The sequence below is a fragment of the Adiantum capillus-veneris genome, chromosome 24 (genome assembly GCF_014529385.1).
Source record: "Adiantum capillus-veneris isolate H3 chromosome 24, ASM1452938v2, whole genome shotgun sequence".
In the NCBI taxonomy this organism is placed as follows: Eukaryota; Viridiplantae; Streptophyta; class Polypodiopsida; order Polypodiales; family Pteridaceae; genus Adiantum; species Adiantum capillus-veneris.
In genome coordinates this window covers 33,003,695-33,024,318 of record NC_140954.1, presented here as the reverse complement: position 1 = coordinate 33,024,318, position 20,624 = coordinate 33,003,695, and the positions used below count along the sequence as shown (strand labels likewise).

Below are 20,624 nucleotides of genomic sequence, written 5' to 3'. Positions count from 1 at the left end.
GAGGAGAGAATTGTCTGCAAAAAGTTTTGCTAGGAGTTGGCTATTTCCTCGTAAAGCCAGGCCTTGCAACTCCCCTCGTTCTGCACTAGCTTCGAGCGTCGTGATTAAAGGATGTGATCTTATGGCGAAAAGCAGAGGGGCCAGAGGGCATCCTTGCTTAATAGACCTTTTGACCTCAAAAGAGCCCAACATTCTATCGTTGAATAGGAGCTCTGACTGGCTTCCAGCTCCCAGTACACTTACTAGACGACATAGGCGAGGCCCAAAGCCTAGAGCTTCCATGACGGCTTCTATATATGACCATGTTATTCTGTCATAAGCCTTATCCAGGTCCAAGTGTAGCAGAACACACTCTTGCTTTGTGACAATTGCGTACTCGATGCCCACCATTGCTGCCAAGATGTTATCATAAATGGACCTTCCTTTAATGAACCCATGTTGATGGGGAGAGATGATCTTGGTTAGTAAGGGGGCCAGTCTGAGGGCTATAGCTTTAGCAATAATTTTGTAGGCCACCGACATCATCGTTATAGGGCGCCAATGTTTCAGTTGAGAATAATAGATCTGTTTTGGGATGGGTTTGATAAGCCCTCTCTTTACACTCATCTCCAACGACCCTTCGACAATGGCTTTATTGGCCAACCTTGTGATTGCGACCTTGAGATCGTCCCAAAATTCTCTATAGAATTCCACCGTCATCCCATCCCAACCAGGGGACTTTTCCTTGCCAAGGGCTTGCAATGCTAGTGAACATTCATCTTCGGAAAATGCCCTTTCCAAGAAATTAGCTTCTGAGTGGGGAATCTTCTTCTTGACACTCTGAAGTAAGGTCCCTCTCGCTTCTTCCACTTCTTGGGACTGGATCTCTCGCTGTCCAATGATTTGACTAAGATAGCTCAACATCAGAGTAGCCATCTCATCCTGGTTATGAAATGTTGTCCCTTTCTCATCATAGAGCGAGCGGATGTGGCCTCGGCTCTTCTTGATTTTTAAAGCCCTAAAAAATTGAGCTTGATTAGAGGCTTCAGGTTGAAGGTGAGTCTCCCTGGAGAGAAGCCTTGCCTTTCTGATATCTTCTAACTGCTCATTAGCAAGGTAGATTTGGCTTCGAGCCATCGTTTGTGCTCATCCTCAGTAGCAAGCCGGATACCGTCGTTGATGGAGATGAATCCGGGGGTTCGAAGTCAGGGGATTTATTTTCTTGCAGTGCTGCAAAAGGATTGTGCAATGGGACAGTGAACCCCCCTCCTTTCAATGGGGTAGAGGACGGACTAGAACCTTTCATCTCAAGTGTTCTCACGACTTGAAGCTCTTTGGAGTCTCTTGCTACTGCCTTCACCCTTTTGGCTCTTTTCAGACTAGGGACTTGAACAACCGTCACCGTTGTCACTGTCATAAATTTTGGGGTGGCAGCGGGAGTAATGATCTTATTATTATTGCATGCACCTTCAAAAATTCATCGTATGGGAATTGATTCCTCCACACTCTTTTCCTGCATTTTTACATCTATCATACCTTCTTTATACTTCCCTGCATTTGCCCCTTCATTACTGCCTCCTTGCTTCTCCAGCCCTTCCACTTGGGTTTCCATTTCCCTGGGAGCCTGTGCTGCCGGAGCTGCAGTATTGTTAGACTTCAAGGGGCAATCCTTGGCGAAGTGTCCAAAGTTGTTGCATTCAAAACATGCTCCAAAGTATGTTCCAAAGTTGAGCAGAATAGTAACAAGCCCAGCTCCGACATTGATTACCATGCTCTTAGGTGGCGTTTTAGACACATCCCAGCCTATGCAAACCCTGTTTGAGGTTCTGCCAAACCCTCTCTTGCTAGGTATAAATAAGGGAGTGCCCAGTTGACTAGCGAGCATCCTAGATTATCCCATAGCCAGCTAGGCAGTCCCACAAACTCAACCGGATGAAACCCTTGTAGGGATTCGGTTGAGTCGAACACTGGCTCCCAAGGCACCACACAGATCGTAGTCCTATTAAATACTAGGGGCCCTTTGTCGAGGATCTTTTCCACATCAGAGGCCTCTTTGAATTTTACTGAGCAAAACCCTTGAGCTAGGTAAAAAGTACTTTCAACAGCTCCTCCATGACCAAGAATTTGAGGGCCCTGAAGCCATTGAATCATCTCAAACCTGTTTGGGATTCTTCCGCTGAACCCAAATACCAGCGTTAGCTGAGCTTGCCTGGCTAATTGTTGTTTTTATAAGTGTTGGTGGAATCGCTACAGTAATAGCCTCGGCAACCTCCACCTGCTGTGGCAAAGACTTTCTTAGAGCATAATAGGCCTGATCTGCCAACCGTCTTCAACCAGCCCACTGTAATCTGTTTGAGAGCAAGTTCTTTTGTTGTTGTTAGGGCCGAACTCAATCATTTTGTTGACTTCCTTGAGCTCTTGCTGAAGTCTAGCTCTTGCTTTTCCGATATCTCCTTCAGTCGACAACCCTTCTGATGAGCCTTTTCCATAATCCTTAGAGTTAGGGCCCTTGAGTATGCTAGCAAATGAGATGCCTGGCCTACGAGCTGCAGATGCACTTGACACCTTATTAACGTTCGTACAAATGGGACCCTGAGAAACCCCGTCTTCGAGGGTTTTTACCTCGAATTTGAACCCTTGAGCTGAGCCCATTTTCTCTCTTGTTTCTTCGTAGGGAGCTTTTTCGATCGAGACAGTTTTGTCCTCTTTCGTGGTTGGAGCTTTTGGCGAATTGGGGCCCGACATTGGTGCATCATCTAATGGTCTCAAGACCGAGCCATCGCCTTCGTCCATCGGCACGGCTAACTCCACTTCGGGTATTTTACCCACCGCTAACATCTTTGAAAATTCGACAATATCGGGTTCCATTACCGCGTGACTTGGTTAACCTCAAGACCCAAGAGGCAGCAAGGCTTTAAAGCGCAAGGGAGATAATAGGGCGCGCACAAAATGCCACAAGCCACGTGTAGCAGAGAGCGACCCTGACGATGGCCAAGGGGAACACAATGAAACCAAAGGGAGACTTGACTCCAATCCGCAATGAGGAGGATACCACAACCATCAAGTGCTCACTAAGTTCCTAACCAACCCCCTCAAAAGCTCAATTCACCAACTTGTCAAAAGGCCGTCATTAACAAAAGGCTCTCCATCTTGTCTACATGCGATTATTTACTAAAGGCACAAGAGAGTAGGGGTTACCCAATTGTAAAAATTGGGAAAAGCAAGGGAATCTCTGTTGATGCGATCAAAAGTCGTGCGAGGCGGCCTAGGGTGAGGGTAAAGGGAGGTAGGTGATGCAGAGGGAGGCAAGACGAGGCACGCTGCATGGGGCACGAGGCTCTGGATGACAGGCGAGCGCCAAGCGCAGGGGAACTAGCTGCTGCTGCAAGCGTATATTTTATTAAATCTGCAATTCACGATTGGAAACAGTTGCAGCCAGGAGCTGGGTTGGTTATACGAGGACTCTCAAGTACACGTGCCTTGCTTGCTGCGCATGTTCGAATCCTACTCCGGAACTTTTATAAGGTGAGTTCCATTGTCCAACGTGGCCTTGAAACGTAAGGAATGGGAAGGAGGAGGAATCTACTGAGTATATTGTGAATATAATAAAGGATGAGCCATTAGTGCCTTAGAATAGGCGATTATGTATTCTATATATTAAGCAAAGAGACATTCAAGGGGCCACGTGATGCAATTTGCTTTATCCGACAGTGTGTCCCTACATCTCCGACAACTATGAAGACAGTGCGCGCTATAGAGAGAGAGGCGGCCGAAGACCATCAACCACACTAATTCATTTTAAATAATCTATTCTTTTTTTTTTTACATTCTATATCTACTAATATATATTCTATATATTAAGCAAATAAAAATCCAGGGCGCCACGTGTTGCAATTTGCTTAGTCCGGCACTGTGTCCCTGCATCTCCGGCAACAATGAAGACAGTGCACGCTATATAGAGAGAGGCCGCCAGCCACACTAGTTTACTAAAGGCACAAGAGAATAATCGCGATGCCGGCGAATTCACAAGCGCGAATAACCATTGGGCTTCTGCGTATGCAGGCGGGCAGGAGGGGAGACGTGGGAGGCTCCCTTTTCCTATAGAGAAATTTTATAGCTCTTCTTGTGTTTGGAGAAGCTCGGGAGCCCAAGCTGCAAGAGCGCACAGCAGAGCCTCTGCCTCCCCAAGCAGTACTTCACAACCGGCCTCAGAGCACCAAAGCTAACCTGCGTGAACTTCGAGCAGACGCCTCAGAGCCCTACGCCATCTGCACCTCAGAACCCTACGCCATCGCTACTGTCTTTTTCACAGCACTTCGATCTTAATACACCTCTGAAGGCGGGTGGCCTTAACAAGACGCTGACATTGGTGAGAGGATTCACGAGGAAATCGCTATTCAAGGGGCTGTTGGAGATTAACAACTAGTAAGAGATTTATTCTCTCTCTCTCTCTCTCTCTCTCTCTCTCTCTCTCTCATCAATGGGGTTGCGCATGGCTTTGTATGAGGGACGCACACACTTCTTCTTGGTTTAAGGCCTGCTTTCTCTTGCAGGACGAGTTCACAAAAAGAGGTGTATCTCCTTTTAGGTTGCTTGAATGTGAAGCCCTTGTGTTTGTGCTATGTAGGCTATGGGGGAGGCAAGCTGGCTTTTGGACCAAGTACTCAAAAGAAACCCAAGTGCCGTGTGAGAGAGAGAGAGAGAGAGAGAGAGAGAGAGAGAGAGAGAGAGAGAGAGAGAGGCTGACTCTCTCTCTCTCTCTCTCTCTATATATATATATATATATATATATATATATCCTCTGGCTTCAGTATTAAGTGATAAATTCTATTTATCAGAGTATGTTTTATATTGTTATGCGCTTCCGTTTGTGACAGTGGTATCATAGCATGGTCTCCTCTCTTTCTTTGTAAAGGAGGACGACTGTGGGAAGATACGGGAAGAAGCCATGACAAGCCAAGAGAGAAGTAAGCAGGCGGAAATCTAAGTCCTACAAGAAAAGCTTACAGTGTTGGAAAAATTTTTCTCTCTGCAAGAAGTCGACACAGACTTGGGATTCTCTGAGAAGGCGACAAGAGCATGATGCTCGAGAACCTAGAGAATCCGAGGAGCCGAATGCTCAAGGTCCTTCAGAATCCAGAAAATATCCATGAACATCAATTCAGAACCATAGCCATGAAATCCCGTCATTCCGAGAAGGATATGAAGAAGGTCTCTAGACCTAGGAACACTTAAGTCAAGTTTGATACTTTTGACAGAAGGGAAGATGCCCCGAAAGCTACCGCTTTCATTCGCCAATTTGAAGTTGCCTTTGCAAACGGCAATTTCTGGAAAGCGTCGAAGGTGAGGCATGTGAACAAACACCTCAAGGGGAATTGCAAGTACTTGGTGGTGTACCAAAGCTCTGCAAGGAATTCACAAGAAGACTTGGATTCAATTCAAGGTTGAATTTTTGGACAAATTTTTTCCTCTACACTTTGAGGAAGACATCAAAGAAGATCGGGATCGGTTTGCCCAATAGGAGCACGAGCGAGTCATGGATTATTGAATCAGTATTCGTTTACTCTTTCCAAGGTGGCTCCATTCGTGAACCTCTTTGAGGAAGAAACGATAAAGAAGTTTAACGAAGGACTTTTGCCCGAATTTTGTAAACGCATCCGCAAGATACTTTGCAGCGGATGGTGGAGTCAACAATACAAGCTGAAAATGTATAACTGAGTGTACATAGAATCTAATCCCTGCAGTGGGACAGGAACCATTGAACATAGAAACAATGAATTATTGTTTGGAGTAAGGGAATTTAATCTAACTCCCGAGTTTTTGAATAGAAGACCCTCAAACTTCAAGTGAGAGGGCAGGTCTGATCAAAGTTACATCTTTGAGGAAGTTACAAAGTGCGTTTTCTTTTTCGCATGAGGAATGCATATGTATTATGTCTAACCAGGATTGATCACTCTTGAGTATTTATGAGAGTAGGGTTGAGTCAGAACATTGTTTTATACGATGAACTGATTTGCTTAACCATCCGGAAGGTCCATGATTGATCTGGTATCCAGTAATTCTCGAACAGATACCTGCTACTGTGGGTAGGAAATTATGAAGGAACCATTCAGAGCTTTTAAGCCAAGAAAAGCTTGAGTACTCTTTAAGCCCACACCCCCTACCCGATAAGGGAAGATATGGTAGTGCTTTTTGCACAAGTGAAGGAATACTCTCTTTATGAGGGAAGAAGCAAGAGACGGCCTTGGCCTATGCTCGCAGAATTCCACATTTGAAATCCAAGTTGATTTGATGAGCGGGTTTTGCTCTAATAAGATCGAGCCAAGGGATCGTCAGGTTGAGCGTCTTCGCTCTAAGGATCTTACAAAGGGAAGGTAATTTCCCGGGTTCACCGAAACTCTAATACATCTTAAGAATTATGTACACCTTTGGGTACATGGATAACACACGAAGATGCAGACCTATGCCAAGGAACTGGGCGGGAGTTTGTTATACTCTCTTGAGCGCCTTTTTGCGCGCAAGGATATTCCGACACGAGAATCTCTATTTGAGATGTGTTCGGTAGAAGGAATTTGAGTTTCTCTACGGAGAAGAGCTTTTGTGATGGTCGTTGATCATTGAGTATGCTATGTGCTTTTACAATTATAGTAGCAACTTTTGGTTGCGGTATATGTTTCTCCATGAGTACGTCAAGTAGCATTTGCACGCTGCTGGAATAAATTCGAACCATTATGTTCGTAAGAGTATAATTCGCCAACCGTTTTAAAGTGGTAAGAATTACCTTAACCACAAATGGGAGAAGATCATTGAGATCTAAAGCGGATTTGTCCTTAAGTGGGCCGAGTTTGAACTTATGTTTACAGAATGGTCTGGCTAGAATTTTATCTGCCTAAGATTTTGCGAGCAGTCCTAGATGCTTGCAAGGTGAAACGTTTTTTTGATGGCCTCCGTAAGGAAGAGACGCTAATGGGGGTCAGGAAAACACTGCTGGTGGTAATAACTCGCAGGATGAAAAGCCTACATTGAGCGACGACCCGGAACAAGAACCTTCTTAAAGGTGATCGCAGACTCTGTTTGTGAAAGAAAGACATTGAGATTATGCTCTTATGACTTGGGCATTCCCTATGTGGGAGGACACAAGAGGTTTAATACCCTCTGGACTAACAACGCAAGATTATGCGCAAGGACAGATACCTAGATTGATTTCTAGGAAGAATATTCTTCTCGAGGTTGAGAAGGCGAAAGTGAGTTAATAGATTCTCGGATGAGGAAACTTCCAATCTGTTGGATAGACGCGAATGACGAGTTCTTACATGGCTCGTAAATTTGATAATTGGTGAAGGATATCCTCGAGGTACTAGAGGAAGGACATGAACCGGTAAGGTAAGTATTGAATTATTGATTTTTTGTTTAAATTAATTTTTAAGTTCTCTTTTGAGAAAGGACTAGCTCAACTCACCATTGAGCAAGACTTGGAATCTTTCCAGTTTCTCTCCGACAGTTCCGTTGGATCTCTACAGTTGAGGACAATTGTTTATAAGTGAGAGGGATGTTGCTAAATTGGCTTTATCTGACAGAAAAAATAATTTTAAATGAATTATTGAATTTATAAGTGAGAGGGTTTTCTCACTTGGAACACCAGGAAAAACAATTCTAAATGAATTATTGGAATTTTAACACTAGAATGGTAACCTAACAGGACATAAAAGTGTCCTTTCAGGGTTTTGGGAAAAAATTCCAAAACCATAGTATATCCACTCATTTTGAAAAATCCTTTCATGAGCTTATAGTTCAATGACTACTACCTATGGAGAAAATGAGAAACTTGTAATTTTTCTCATCCCTTGGTCACTACAAGCCTCCAAAGTTGATGGACCAGTGCATTTTGCTCAAAACAACAATTTCTTATGGTTGATGCATATAGGGCAAAAAAAATAGGTACAAAAAGTTGCATTTTTGCCATTTTGCGGACCTATCATCAAAGTTTCTATAGTCACGCTCAATACAGATACTATATACATGTTTTCTTAGTTCCCTTTGGGCCTTTGGATTCAAAAGGATCCATGGAGCATGTTAAAAGGATAATGGATTTCTTACAATTGGAACCTTGGGGGCAATGATAAAGTGCTAAATACAACAAACATGAAAAAACTGGGTTTAGCATTATGACCTCTAGAATCCCATAGAAACTACTCAATATCTAGCCAAGTTTGTAGTCTATGATTAGATATGGTTACTACCTACAAAATACACACAATTGGCCTAAGAAACTAGCAATATTGACAAAGTTATAATTGCTACTTCTAAAATGTATCGTATTCTTCAGTACTCAAAAAACTCAACCATCATCATATACTATGCTATATAGCATATTAGGTCCCCCAAAACTCAAGGAAGATTAGCTTTATGTTATACATTACACTTACACAATTAAAATTGAGTTTGGATATCAAGAAAGCCACCAAAAAAATCATAAAAGTGCTAATTTTGGCCTAAAAAACAGGATTATGCAATTCTTGTAAATTGGTCATAACTTTCAATTTTAACACTTAGCTCTCCCTACAAGCATCAAAACATGTTGAGAACTATGAAGGCCTAACCTTTAGCCATCTAAACCTCACATACATGAAGTTTAGAGTGGTATAGTTGTCAAAAATTGAAAAAAAGCCAAAAACAGGACCCGTTTTTTCACACAGTTTAGGTTCAAAAATGTTGTGCAAGAGCAAGATTAATGGTGAGATCGATACTCCAAAAAAAATACCAAGTTTTTTTTCAGCTCATAAGTCAACTTTGTGGATATATAGCACCTAGAAATTCATTTTCATACTCTTCAAATAATTCAAGCAAAATGGTGTCATTTACCATTCTAGTGTTAAGTGAGGGTTTTTCTCATTGGAGACATCTGAGTACAGAGTATTCCTAGTGCATCATTCAGAGTGATGACGGGAGCACTATGAAAGGGAATATCTGTAAGGCCACCAAGAACGGGTCTTTTGATGCGTCACATCGGATGGGTGACAGAGCATCGGGAAGAAGTATTCGACCATCCGAGAACGGACATCTCTGATGCGTCATAGGATGGGTGACGTAGAGCATCGCGAAGGAGATTGTACCGTAAGTTTGGTAGGAAAGGACTAGGTGATGGGTTTCCCGATGCGTCAAAGGTGCATCGGAAAGGGGATATCCATAGTCGAGAGGAAATTCTGAACTGTGTTAGAATTGTGGACAAGGAAAAGCAAGCACTTGAATGAAGATGGGTTCAGAGGAAACTTTGAGGAAAAACGGATGCTTTTTGAGAAAGCGGGTTGCTTTCAGGAAAGCAGATGCTTTCCTACGAGGAAGTTTATGTCTGCAATGCAACTGTGCATGTGATTGCATCCAGGGATGCTTGGGAAGTGTTGTGAAAGTTTTGTTTTTAACTTATAAGGTTTTATTGAGTTTTTGGGCAGATTCAGACCATTTTTAAAGGTGACCAGCCGCCCACTTAATAAGTGGGCAGCCTATGATTAAATAAAGCAGTAAAGACCAGCCATCGATTTTTCTCTCTTTTTTCTGACAGAAGGGCCACCTAAAAAAAATAAAAAATAAAAAGTAAATCTCTACGCGAGTATCCAATGCTCTGCTATCTTTGCCGTAGCCAGGGAGCTATAAAAGCATCACACGTCCTCTCTCAGAGGGAAGACCAGTTTTCGCAAGGAGCAGATGTTGCTGCAGATTTCATCCGCAAAGAAGTCGTTGCCGGTGATGTCCATGGCCGCCCCAAGTGTACCAGATGTCGCCATGACCCAGTGCGCGAGTTCCCTCGCGAAGAAGACTGAAGTGCCTACAGAGCATGTTTCCATCGCGACAAGCTTCTGTTTTTCTCTGTTTTCAGCCCATAAACGTCGTAGACGGGGCTGATTTACGAGAAGGAACCCGAGAACACACCTCTTTTGTGCGTAGGATTGGAAGAGAGGATTTTCTATGTAGAGATCTCTTTCGGAGAATTGCTTTTTGAGAACCGAGTTGCGTTTCAAGCGTAGAGACTTTGAAGGTAACGATTTTCATGTTTTGATCTCTAAGTATTTGTTTGCAAGTGTACTTCCTCTTAGTGAGCGAGTAGGAGGAGAGGAAGGCATGAGCCTCTACATGAGAAAGCGCTCTGAGAAACTAGAGCTAGATCAGCCCAAGGGTTTCGTACCCGAGTTTGGGACGTAGATCCACGGATCCGAGAGTGGTAGACTCTCGAGTTGGGGATTCGGAAGTTGAGATTCCCAAGGAAGGACTCCGTGTCTGGGAAAGCAGAGTAGTTTTGCGGGAAGAGGACTCTGGAAACAAAGTCGGAAAAGAGTTGCAGGGATGCCATGCCCCGAGTCTGGAAGGTGAGATCCAGAGGCGAGAACCTTGGTTCTCGAGGATTCGGAATAAGGAACAAAAGTTCCTTGGAATAGGGTTTCGCCCTAGGAATAGGAAGCTGAGGCTTCTGGAAACCATCAAGTCTTATTCTAGAACGAACGTGGTAATACGTTCGGTTCAAGTGCTTGTATAGACTTCTCCTCAGTAATAAAGATACTATTATGGGGGGACCAGCCATCTTTTGTTCCCAGTACTGTGTTGATCTTCTCACTCTCTCTCTCTCTCTCTATCTATTTCTCTCTATATCCTGTGGCTTCATTATTAAGTGATAAATTCTATTTATCCGAGTATATTTTATATTTCTATTCGCTCCCGTTTATGACAGTATTTGACATGTTAGCTGTTTGCAAAACAACAAGTGTCCACATTTGTCACAAGCATGAGTAGGTGTATCCTTTATCGTTCTCTGGTATTTTTTGATTGCCACAGTTCTTACGAAGGTTGTGTTTTGTCTCTGGGGAGGAAGGTTGGGCATTCTGTCCATTAGACTTTCTAATGTGGTAGAGCTTAGTTTTGATACCCTGAATTGTATGATGTGATGAAGGATGAAGTTGTAGGTATAATTGAGCAATTGTACCATCAGGTTTGTATTGTTTGCAATGTAGAGTTCTCTAAGGGAGTTAACATCATTGATTGACCATCGGTTTCGGAGTTTAGTCTGGTGCTTTGGATAGTATGGGAGGAAGGCAAAACCATGTTCTCCTTGAAATAGCATAACTCCCATCTTGTAGAATAGCATTGACAGTGTCCCTATAATTCTTGCTTCGCCATTGTAGTCTCGATTGTGAATGAGAACTTTAAGTTTTCATCTATGCATGGACGCAAAAGTGCTAAGTACGTCGAAGATAAGTGCCAATGAATTGCCACAGGTCTCAAGAAACGCAGAGAACTTTTGAAATGACAATGGTGATACCTGGGAAATTGCAAGGAAAAACAACAATGCACCTAGGAAAGCAGCTTTATCTATCAAAAACTTTTCAAAAAGCGATTGTAGAAGGTTCGTTTTGAATGCATGTTCAGATTGAACGTCTCCATGCATGTGTGAAAGGGTAAGGAAAATGTTTGAGTTGTGTGGAAACTTTGATGCAAAGTCCTTGTCAAATTGGCGAGCTCTCAAGCAAAATGGTATGCCGGTTATGTCTTTCTCTAATCGTGTTTTGCAGCTTGGCACTCAATTACGCAAATTAGATGCGAAGCGCAAGGAGGCATTTCTTTACGGATTGGACGAGTATATCAAGTACGATGTCGAAGTACTCGATCCAATCGATCTCAACAAAGCGGTAGCAATTGCTCTCGCCCACGAGATGAAGCACAACAAAGGAAAGCCTAAGGAAAACAAGATTTCTCAAGGAACCCCGCAGAATTCTCAGAACACACAGAATGGTAAGAACAGAAAGAATGGTAATTCTTCTAGCCCTTCTTCCTCTAATTCCTCGGAAAAGAACTCTAACAATGAATCTAAGGGTAAAGCTAAAACACCTGCAAAACCTAAGCTAACCCCTGATAAAAAAGCTTCAGAAGGAATTATAGGAGGATACATCACTGCTGAAGAACAAGTGATTTATGCTAAAGAAGGAGGCTCCCCATCATCGGGCACATTGCCTTTAAAAGGCTTCAGGAGACTCACATGAAAAGCATTGTGAATTCTCGAAGTATCAGGTAGCTTTAGTCGAAAGGAGACATCATTTATCTTTTCGGAAATCTGGAAAGGTCCATTAGTATCTCATGCTAAGCTTTGGAAAAAGCCGCTCCTTTCCCTTTTTCTTTATGAGGCGTGCCTTCTCAAAACGTAAGAGCTTCCAATCGTTCTCCTTTAATTGCCTTTTTGTGTCGTTCTTGAGATTTCTGCAAAGCCTTCCGGACCTTGGTAAAAGCCGTGTCCAAGTCCCATGTGTACTTGTTGGTTTCAAAAATCTTATCTTTCGTGCTTAGGAAGGGTGGAACCTTCGTAGCACCTTCAATAATCTCAAATGGCGCCTTCCTCGTCGAAGAGTGTATCGTGTTATTGTAGGCAAATTCCACCAAAGGTAAATACTTTTTCCATGGAGTCTTCTGATCCGAGATGTAAGACTTCAATAAATCTAGTACCATTGAATTAGCAATCTCTAATTGCCCGTCAGTCTGCGGGTGGAACGATGACGAGAATTGCAACTGCGTGCCAATGTTCTCCCAAATAGCCTTCCAAAACAAACTCGTGAATCTGGGGTCTCTGTCGGAGACAATCGTCTCAGGCATGCCATGTAATCTGAAGATCTGGCCCACAAATAGTCTCGCTAAGTGATCCGGCTTGAGTGTCTTCTTCACTGGAATGGAATGAGCTTGCTTGCTAAATCTGTCAATATTAGTCCAGATACCATCATGCCCACTGTTGCTAATTGGACTATTTTCTTATTTTTAATGATTAATCTTTTTTTAAAGATATTTTATTATGTGCACTAAGAACTATTAAAAGATTGTAGCTATAGGAACTGCCATCAGGAACGGACAACTATGATGTGTCATTTGATGGGTGACGGTAAACATCGCGAAGGAGTTTCCGTAAGTTTGGTGGAAAGGGCCGGGTTATGAGTGCCTCTGATGCGTCACATGATGGGTGACGGGTGCATCAGTAAGGGGGCATACCGTAGGCTAAGGAGGAAATCCGAACTGAGTAAGAAAGTACGCGTAAGAACGCAAGCACAAGAATAAAGATGGGTTCAATGAAGCTTTTTATGAAAAGCAGGAACAGTCGCGGGAGGACAAATGTTTTCATGCGAGGAGTCTGTGTCTGCATTGCATCTGTGTCGTGTCCTGCACCCGGGGACACCTGGAATGTGTCCGTGTAGCATTGTTTTCACTAACTGAGTGAGTTTTTAAAGTTTGAACAGGTTCACACTTTATTTTATAAAGTGACCGGTCCCTTTATTAATAAAATAAAGCAGGCAAGGCTCTTATAGAAAAAGCCAACGCTAAAACCAACGCAGGGGGGGCTGAATTGCGATCTCTCTCTCTCTCTCTCTCTCTCTCTCTCTCTCTCTCCTCTCTCTAGAAAACGTGATTTTCTCTCTCCTCCCTCTAGGAGTGCCAAGCTCTGCTTTTGGACCCCTATTCCTGCCGGGTGTTGGACCCTATAAAAGGGTAGCCAACGTTTCAGTTTGAAAGAGCCGGAAGCAGCACAAAAAGCACCAGCGCTAGGGCTTTGGAGCAGAGTCTGGCGACGGAAACTGCAAGTATTCGTGTGGCGACTGAGTACGGAGGTCGATTCTCTGAGCCAGAAGCGACAGGTATAAGGTGTTGTTATGCTTGGAGAATTATTGCTTTGTGTGGTTTGTTTTGCAGGAATCTCCCGTCTCACGGGAAGGCCCTTCACGGGAAGTACGGCTTCACGCCTAAGTTCCTTACGGGAAATTACGGCTTCACGTCTAAGTCCCTTACGAGAAAGTACGGCTTCGCGCCTAAGTTCCTTACGGGAAGGAACGGCCTTGTGCCCAAGCCCTTTACGGGGAAGCACGACCTTCGGGTCTAAGATTACAGAACGGAGGGGTTTCCTCGGGTTCTCGTGCTTGTATAAGAATTCTCCCTGAATAAAAGAATACTCTTAACGGGGGGGGACCAGCCCATCTTCTGGTCCCCAATACTGTGTCGATCTTCTCCCTTCTCTCATGTTTTCAAAGAATTATAATTTTCAGATTTTCTAAGTGCTCGTGTACGCTCCCGTCTTGTGACAGTTCTATCAGAGCTCGGACTCCTCTCTTTCTCTGCAAAGAAGGACGATTCCGAGAAGAACGGGAAGAACCATGTCGAGCCAAGGGAGAAGCGTTGAAGAGGAGCTTCAACAAGTGCAAGCTCAGCTTGCGGAGTTGCAACAAATCTTACTGTTGCCAGACGTCCAAAAGCTTTTGGGCGGAATGAAGAAAACGAATGGAACTGATGCAGCCAAGCATCGAGACAACACTGTTGGCGTGAGACCATTGGAGGCAAGAGAAGAAGAACGTGCCGATGTGCACAAAGGATCTTCGGATCGGAATGAACGGCCTACATCAAGGAAAGGCCAGGAAAAAGCGCTCTCTTTGCTAGACGAGAGCAAGGACATATCTATCTCATCTCCATCCTACTCTCCTGATTATACTTCTACTTCTCGATCATTTCGTCAGAAGAAGGAAGCATCTACTACTGCCACTACCCTACATCAACCGAAAGATAAGCCTCGATTCAAGAAGCAAGGTCGCAAGTCTCAACATCACATGAGAGTCTTCAAATCGGGCGACAAGGACATCAAGTTCGAAACCTACAACGGACGGAGAGACATCTCCAAAGCACTGTCCTTCATCAGACAGTTTGAAGTCGCCTTTACCAATGGGCACTTCACAGAAAGATCCAAATTACGCCATGTGGGGATGCACCTCAAGGAAACGGCAAGTAATTGGTGGTTAGCCAAGATTCTGGAAGGTTCTCAGGCCAGAACTTGGGAGAGCTTCAAATCTGAATTTTATGAACAATTTCTTCCACCTGACTTCGAGCAGGACATACGGAAGGAATGGGACTGGCTTGCCCAGAAGGAACATGAAAGAGTAACGACTTATGTGGACAAGTATTGGTCGGTTCTTCTGAAGGTCACCCCCTTCATGAGGATTGCCGACGAGGAAAGGAAAAGAATATTCGAAGCGGGTCTCCAACCGCAGCTTCGAAAGAGTATGAAGGTGTATCCGCATGATACTCTTTTAAGGATGATGGAGTCAGCAATCATTGCTGAGGATTTGCACTCAAATTGGGACGCCCAGAAAGATGGAGCATAGCACTTACCGTGCAAGGCAAAGAGGGGTCTATGATGACCATGGGGGCCAAGGAAGAAAACGTCCTTTATCTAGAGACAATGATCCTTCTAAGAAGCCAGAGGGCACTGGCAAGCGAACTAAGTACCTTTCTCCTACTCAACTTCAAACTTTCAGAGAGGAAGGAAGATGCTTCTATTGTGGCGAGAAAGGACATATGAAACCGGACTGCTCGCTAAAGCAGCAACGGCAAGAGCAAGCCTCTATGAGGCAAGAGAAAGCAAGGAAGGAGCCCGCACCACCAAGTTCAAACTGAATTCCAGATGTTCAATGAAAACGGAGAAAGGGAAGCGTCAACTTGTGAAGGGCTGGGGGTCTTTGAATAACCAGCGAGTATTGATTCTTTATGATCGAGGATCCACGGATAACTTCATCTCCCTGGATACTGCAGAACGTTTGTGCCTTACACCGGCTCAGCTTGGCACACCGGTTACATCCGGATCGGCATTCGAGGGGTTGACAACCAATGCAACTCCCGTGCAAGGACAACTCAATCTTCGGATTGGCGAGTACAAGGACCGCGAATCATTTTTGATGGCACCCATCAAGGGATGTGATATCATCTTGGGTATGCCATGGCACTTTCACATGACACCTATTCCCGATTATGTGGAAAAGACCCTCACTTTTGATCATGGGGGTTAGAAAATAAAGATTCAAGCTGATGCAGGAGATTGGCAGTTCCCAATTGTAAGCCATATCTCCATTAAGAAAGAAATGAAGAAGTGTGTTTCTGCTTACTTGATTTTTGCACAGGATAAAACTAGTAGGGACTCTCTCTCTAGTCTGGAAATTAAGCGTCTTCAATTTATTGGAAAGTACAAAGATTGTTTCACGGAAACACTTCCTGATGAACTCCCTCCGGTACGCCCGGAAGATCACCGCATAGATCTCATACCGTGTAGCTCGCCTCCCAATCAACCCCCTTATCGGGTAAGTCTTGCTCAGCAAGAGGAAATTTTGAAGCAAGTCAACGAGCTTCTAGAGAAAGGGCTAGTACGGCCCAGTGCTTCACCCTACTGCTCTCCAGTTCTACTGGTCCAGAAGAAAGATGGCACGTTTCGAATGTGCATAGACTATCGGTCTTTAAACAAGATCACAATCAAGAATCGCTTTCCGATCCCTCGGATTGATGATATACTTGATAAGTTGCAGGGTGCAAGTATCTTTAGTCGCATAGACTTAAAGAGTGGGTATCATCAGATACGGATCGTCCCTGAGGATGTCCATAAGACTGCTTTTCGCACAACCTTTGGACTATATGAATTTTTGGTAATGCCTTTCGGCTTGACCAATGCTCTTGCGGCGTTCAATCGCATGATGGACCGCATTTTCAGCCCGTATCGAGCTTTTACGGGAGTATTCTTTGACGACATACTCATCTTCTCTAAGTCAAAAGAGGAACATCGGAAGCACTTGGACTTAGTGTTTCAAGAATTGCGAAAGCATGAGTTGCATGTGAATGCAAAGAAGAGCGAGTTCTTTCTCTTTGAGATACACTATCTTGGCCATATAGTCTCCCACAATAAAGTGAGTATGGATCGTGCCAAGATCCAAGTGGTCGAAGATTGGTCTATTCCCACTACGGTACATGATGTACGTAGCTTTCTGGGATTATGTTCATATTATCGAAGGTTTGTCCGAGGATTTGCTCATGTAGCAGGACCACTTCATGATTTGACAAAGAAGAAGATTCCTTTCAGATGGGGATCGAGACAACAAGGAGCTTTTGATCGGCTCAAGTACTTGCTAAGCCATGGACCTATTTTGATAGTGCCTGACTTAGGGAAACCATTTGAGGTTCATTGCGATGCTTCGGGTGATTGCATCGGAGTGTTAAACCAAGAAGGCCATGCAGTGGCTTATGAAAGCAGACGGCTTAAGGATGCAGAGTTGCATGCATCAATCTACGAAAAGGAACTCTCGGCTGTGATTCACGCCTTATCCAACTGGAAGCACTATCTTCTAGGAGCGGATTCTGTAATCAAGACTGATCACTAGAGTTTGCGGTATTTTCTTACGCAAAGGAAACTATTTGAGAAGCAGATGAGATGGGCAAACTTTTTGTCTATGTTTCACTTCCAGATCCTTCACACGGCTGGGAGTAAGAATGTAGTCGCAGACGCATTGTCTAGGCGGCCAAGGGTGAACGCTATCACTTTGGTGTATCACCAAGAATTAGAAGCACTACCGGATTTGTATCCGAATGATCCAGACTTCTCCACCATCTGGGGAAAGCTACATCGTGGAGAGAATGAGTTTCCCTATTCCATTCGGGACGGTTATCTCTACCACCATCAGGCCATATGTGTCGCGGAACCATTAAGAAAGAAGATCATGGATGAAGCACACGCTTCGCCTTATGCGGGTCATCGGGGTATTCTCCCTACGACCTTAGCAATGGAAAGATATTTCTTTTGGCCTAGCCTTAAAGTTGACATTGATAAGTATGTCAGGGAATGCTTGGTTTGCAAAAAGTGAAGTATGATCGGCATAAGACGCCTGGGTTGCTACAACCTTTACCTGTGCCTAATGAACCTTGGGAAAGTATTGCCATGGACTTCATCATGGACCTCCCTAGAACTCGGACTGGAAATGACGCGATCTGGACGATTGTGGACAGGTTTAGCAAGCAAGCACACTTCATACCAGTCAAGAAAACGATCAAAGCAGATCATATGGCTAGGGTCTTTCTAGCACAGATCTTTAAGCATCATGGAATGCCTAAGTCTATTGTGAGTGATTGAGATCCTCGCATGACAGGAAATTTTTGGCGTGCCTTGATGGATAATCTTGGTACAAAGCTGAATTTCTCATCTGCCTCCCATCCTCAAACAGACGGGCAGAGTGAGATAGCCAGTTCCACAGTATTGGATATGCTAAAAGCTTATGTGTCAGACAGGCAATCTGACTGGGAGAAATATTTGCCTCTTGTCGAGTATGCGTATAACAATACCATACACTCATCGACGGGGAAAGCACCTTCTGAGATTCTTTATGGTAAGCCTTTGCTTCCACCGATCCTTTTAACTAAGGATAAGATCTTTGCAGCAGATGAGTTTGTCCGGGATTTGGACACCGCCTACGGGCAAGTGAGGAGAGCTATTCTACGATCTCAGGAAAAGCATAAGAAAGCTGCAGACAAGCACAAAAGGAATCTAGACTTAACAGTCGGACAGTTAGTCTTACTCAAGTTTGAGAAGACAAGACTTAAGAAACAAGCGTCTCATAAGGGGAAAGTGGTAAAACTTTCTACCCGATATTATGGGCCGTTTAAGATCACTGAGCGAGTGAATGATGTCGCTTTCCGATTAGAGCTACCGCCTAATTGGAAGATCCATAATGCTTTCCATGTCAGTTTACTCCGGCCGTATGTGGGACCGCCTCCAAGCCAGCCTAGTGCTGAGGAACCTCCTGAGGTTGAGAAAACAGAAGAAATGCTCCAACCGGAGCAGATAGTAAGTCATCAGGAGCGGCCTCTCAAATCCGGAAAGATAACATGGAAGTATTTGGTTAAGTTTAAGAACTACTCGAATCTAGATGCTCAGTGGATGACGCAAGAGGAATTAGCAGCTTATCCCGAGATACTGGAGGTATATGTCCAAGCACTACAGTTGAGGTCAACTGTTTAGAAGCCAGAGGGATGTTGCTAATTGGACTATTTTCTTATTTTTAATGATTAATCTTTTTTTAAAGATATTTTATTATGTGCAGTAAGAACTATTAAAAGATTGTAGCTACAGGAACTACCATCAGGAACGGACAACTCTGATGTGTCATTTGATGGGTGACGGTAAACATCGCGAAGGAGTTTCCGTAAGTTCGGTGGAAAGGGCCGGGTTACGAGTGCCTCTGATGCGTCACATGATGGGTGACGGGTGCATCAGTAAGGGGGCATACCGTAGGCTAAGGAGGAAATCCGAACTGAGTAAGAAAGTACGCGTAAGAACGCAAGCACAAGAATAAAGATGTGTTCAATGAAGCTTTTTACGAAAAGCAGGAACAGTCGCGGGAGGACAGATGTTTTCCCGCGAGGAATCTGTGTCTGCATTGCATCTGTGTCGTGTCCTGCAACCGGGGACGCCTGGAATGTGTCCGTGTAGCATTGTTTTCACTAACTGAGTGAGTTTTTAAAGTTTGAACAGGTTCACACTTTATTTTATAAAGTGATCGGTCACTTTTAAGTGACCGGCCCCTTTATTAATAAAATAAAGCAGGCAAGGCTCTTATAGAAAAAGCTAGCGTTAAAACCAACGCAGGGGGAGCTGAATTGCGATCTCTCTCTCTCCTCTCTCTAGAAAACGTGATCTCTCTCTCTCTCTCTCTCTCTCTCTCTCTAGAAAACGCGATTTTCTCTCTCCTCTCTCTAGGAGCGCCAAGCTTTGCTTTTGGACCCCTATTCTTGCCGGGTGTCAGACCTTATAAAAGGGTAGCCAACGTTTCAGTTTGAAAGAGCCGGAAGCAGCAGAAAAAGCACCAGCGCTAGGGCTTTGGAGCAGAGTCTGGCAACGAAAACTGCAAGTATTCGCGTGGCGACTGAGTACGGAGGTCGATTCTCCGAGCCAGAAGCGATAGGTATAAGGTGTTGTTACGCTTTGGGAATTGTTGCTTTGTGTGGTTTGTTTTGTAGGAATCTCTCGTCTCACGGTGTCGTGCTGTGACACGTACATAGTGGGAACGCATGCTACAAGATCTATCTTGTATTTTTTTAGATACATAATTATATTTCCTATAGTGTACATATGCATATTTAAGTATAATAATAAGCCTTCTATCTCATCCTATTATTTTTCTCAAGGGTAACCTATCCTTACTTTACCATCAGAAAATACTATGGGAAAAGCATCAATAGCTCCGCCTCTTTAACTTGGGGCAAAAAGCATTCATTCTTTATTTCTACTATTTCATTATAATCTCACACCCTAGCTAGATCCTATATCTAGGGTAAACTCCAATATATAATAATTCTACGTATTTTTTATACTTTTCTTATATTTCTTTTTAAATAGCTACTAGGAGAGAATCAAATCCTAGTGGGACACTAGGTGGCATGATTTCAAAGATACACTTATTTTAATGCATTATTGCAAGCATGATTACAAAACTTTGTCAAGGAGCAATGTCATGCTTTCATATGGCATGAGGTGTCCTTGTGAATTAAATGAAAGTTTAGGCTAAGGAGACCACATGAAGACTTTTGCTGTCATAAATGGATCCTATTTTGATGAATTTTTTACACAAGGTTCCAATCCGAATTGGAAAACGATTTTAAAATGAAAATCGTAGCTAATGAGCTGAAGTTTTTGCCCATATTTTTACTTTTTTATTTGGAGCCACGGTTGAGGAGATATGATCAAAATACTGGACCCCAGTCTGCCCACATCATGCAAGGACAGCTTATTTCCAACTTTTCCAATTCATGTTCACACTGGCTCCTCT

At 43.7% G+C, this 20,624-nt stretch overlaps 1 protein-coding gene across 2 annotated transcripts in view; it reads left to right on the top strand.

The window, feature by feature from the left end:
- Positions 1-3,938: 3,938 nt before the first annotated feature.
- LOC147426177 (ycf20-like protein) overlaps positions 3,939-20,624 on the top strand; it is a 52,636-nt gene continuing 35,950 nt past the window's right edge. Inside the window, exon 1 of one of the 2 annotated variants that reach the window (XM_086498330.1) lies at positions 3,939-4,404. The gene's annotated coding sequence lies outside the window, so the exon portion shown is untranslated. The remainder of the gene's footprint in view (positions 4,405-20,624) is intronic. The other variant, XM_086498329.1, reaches the window with a different exon arrangement.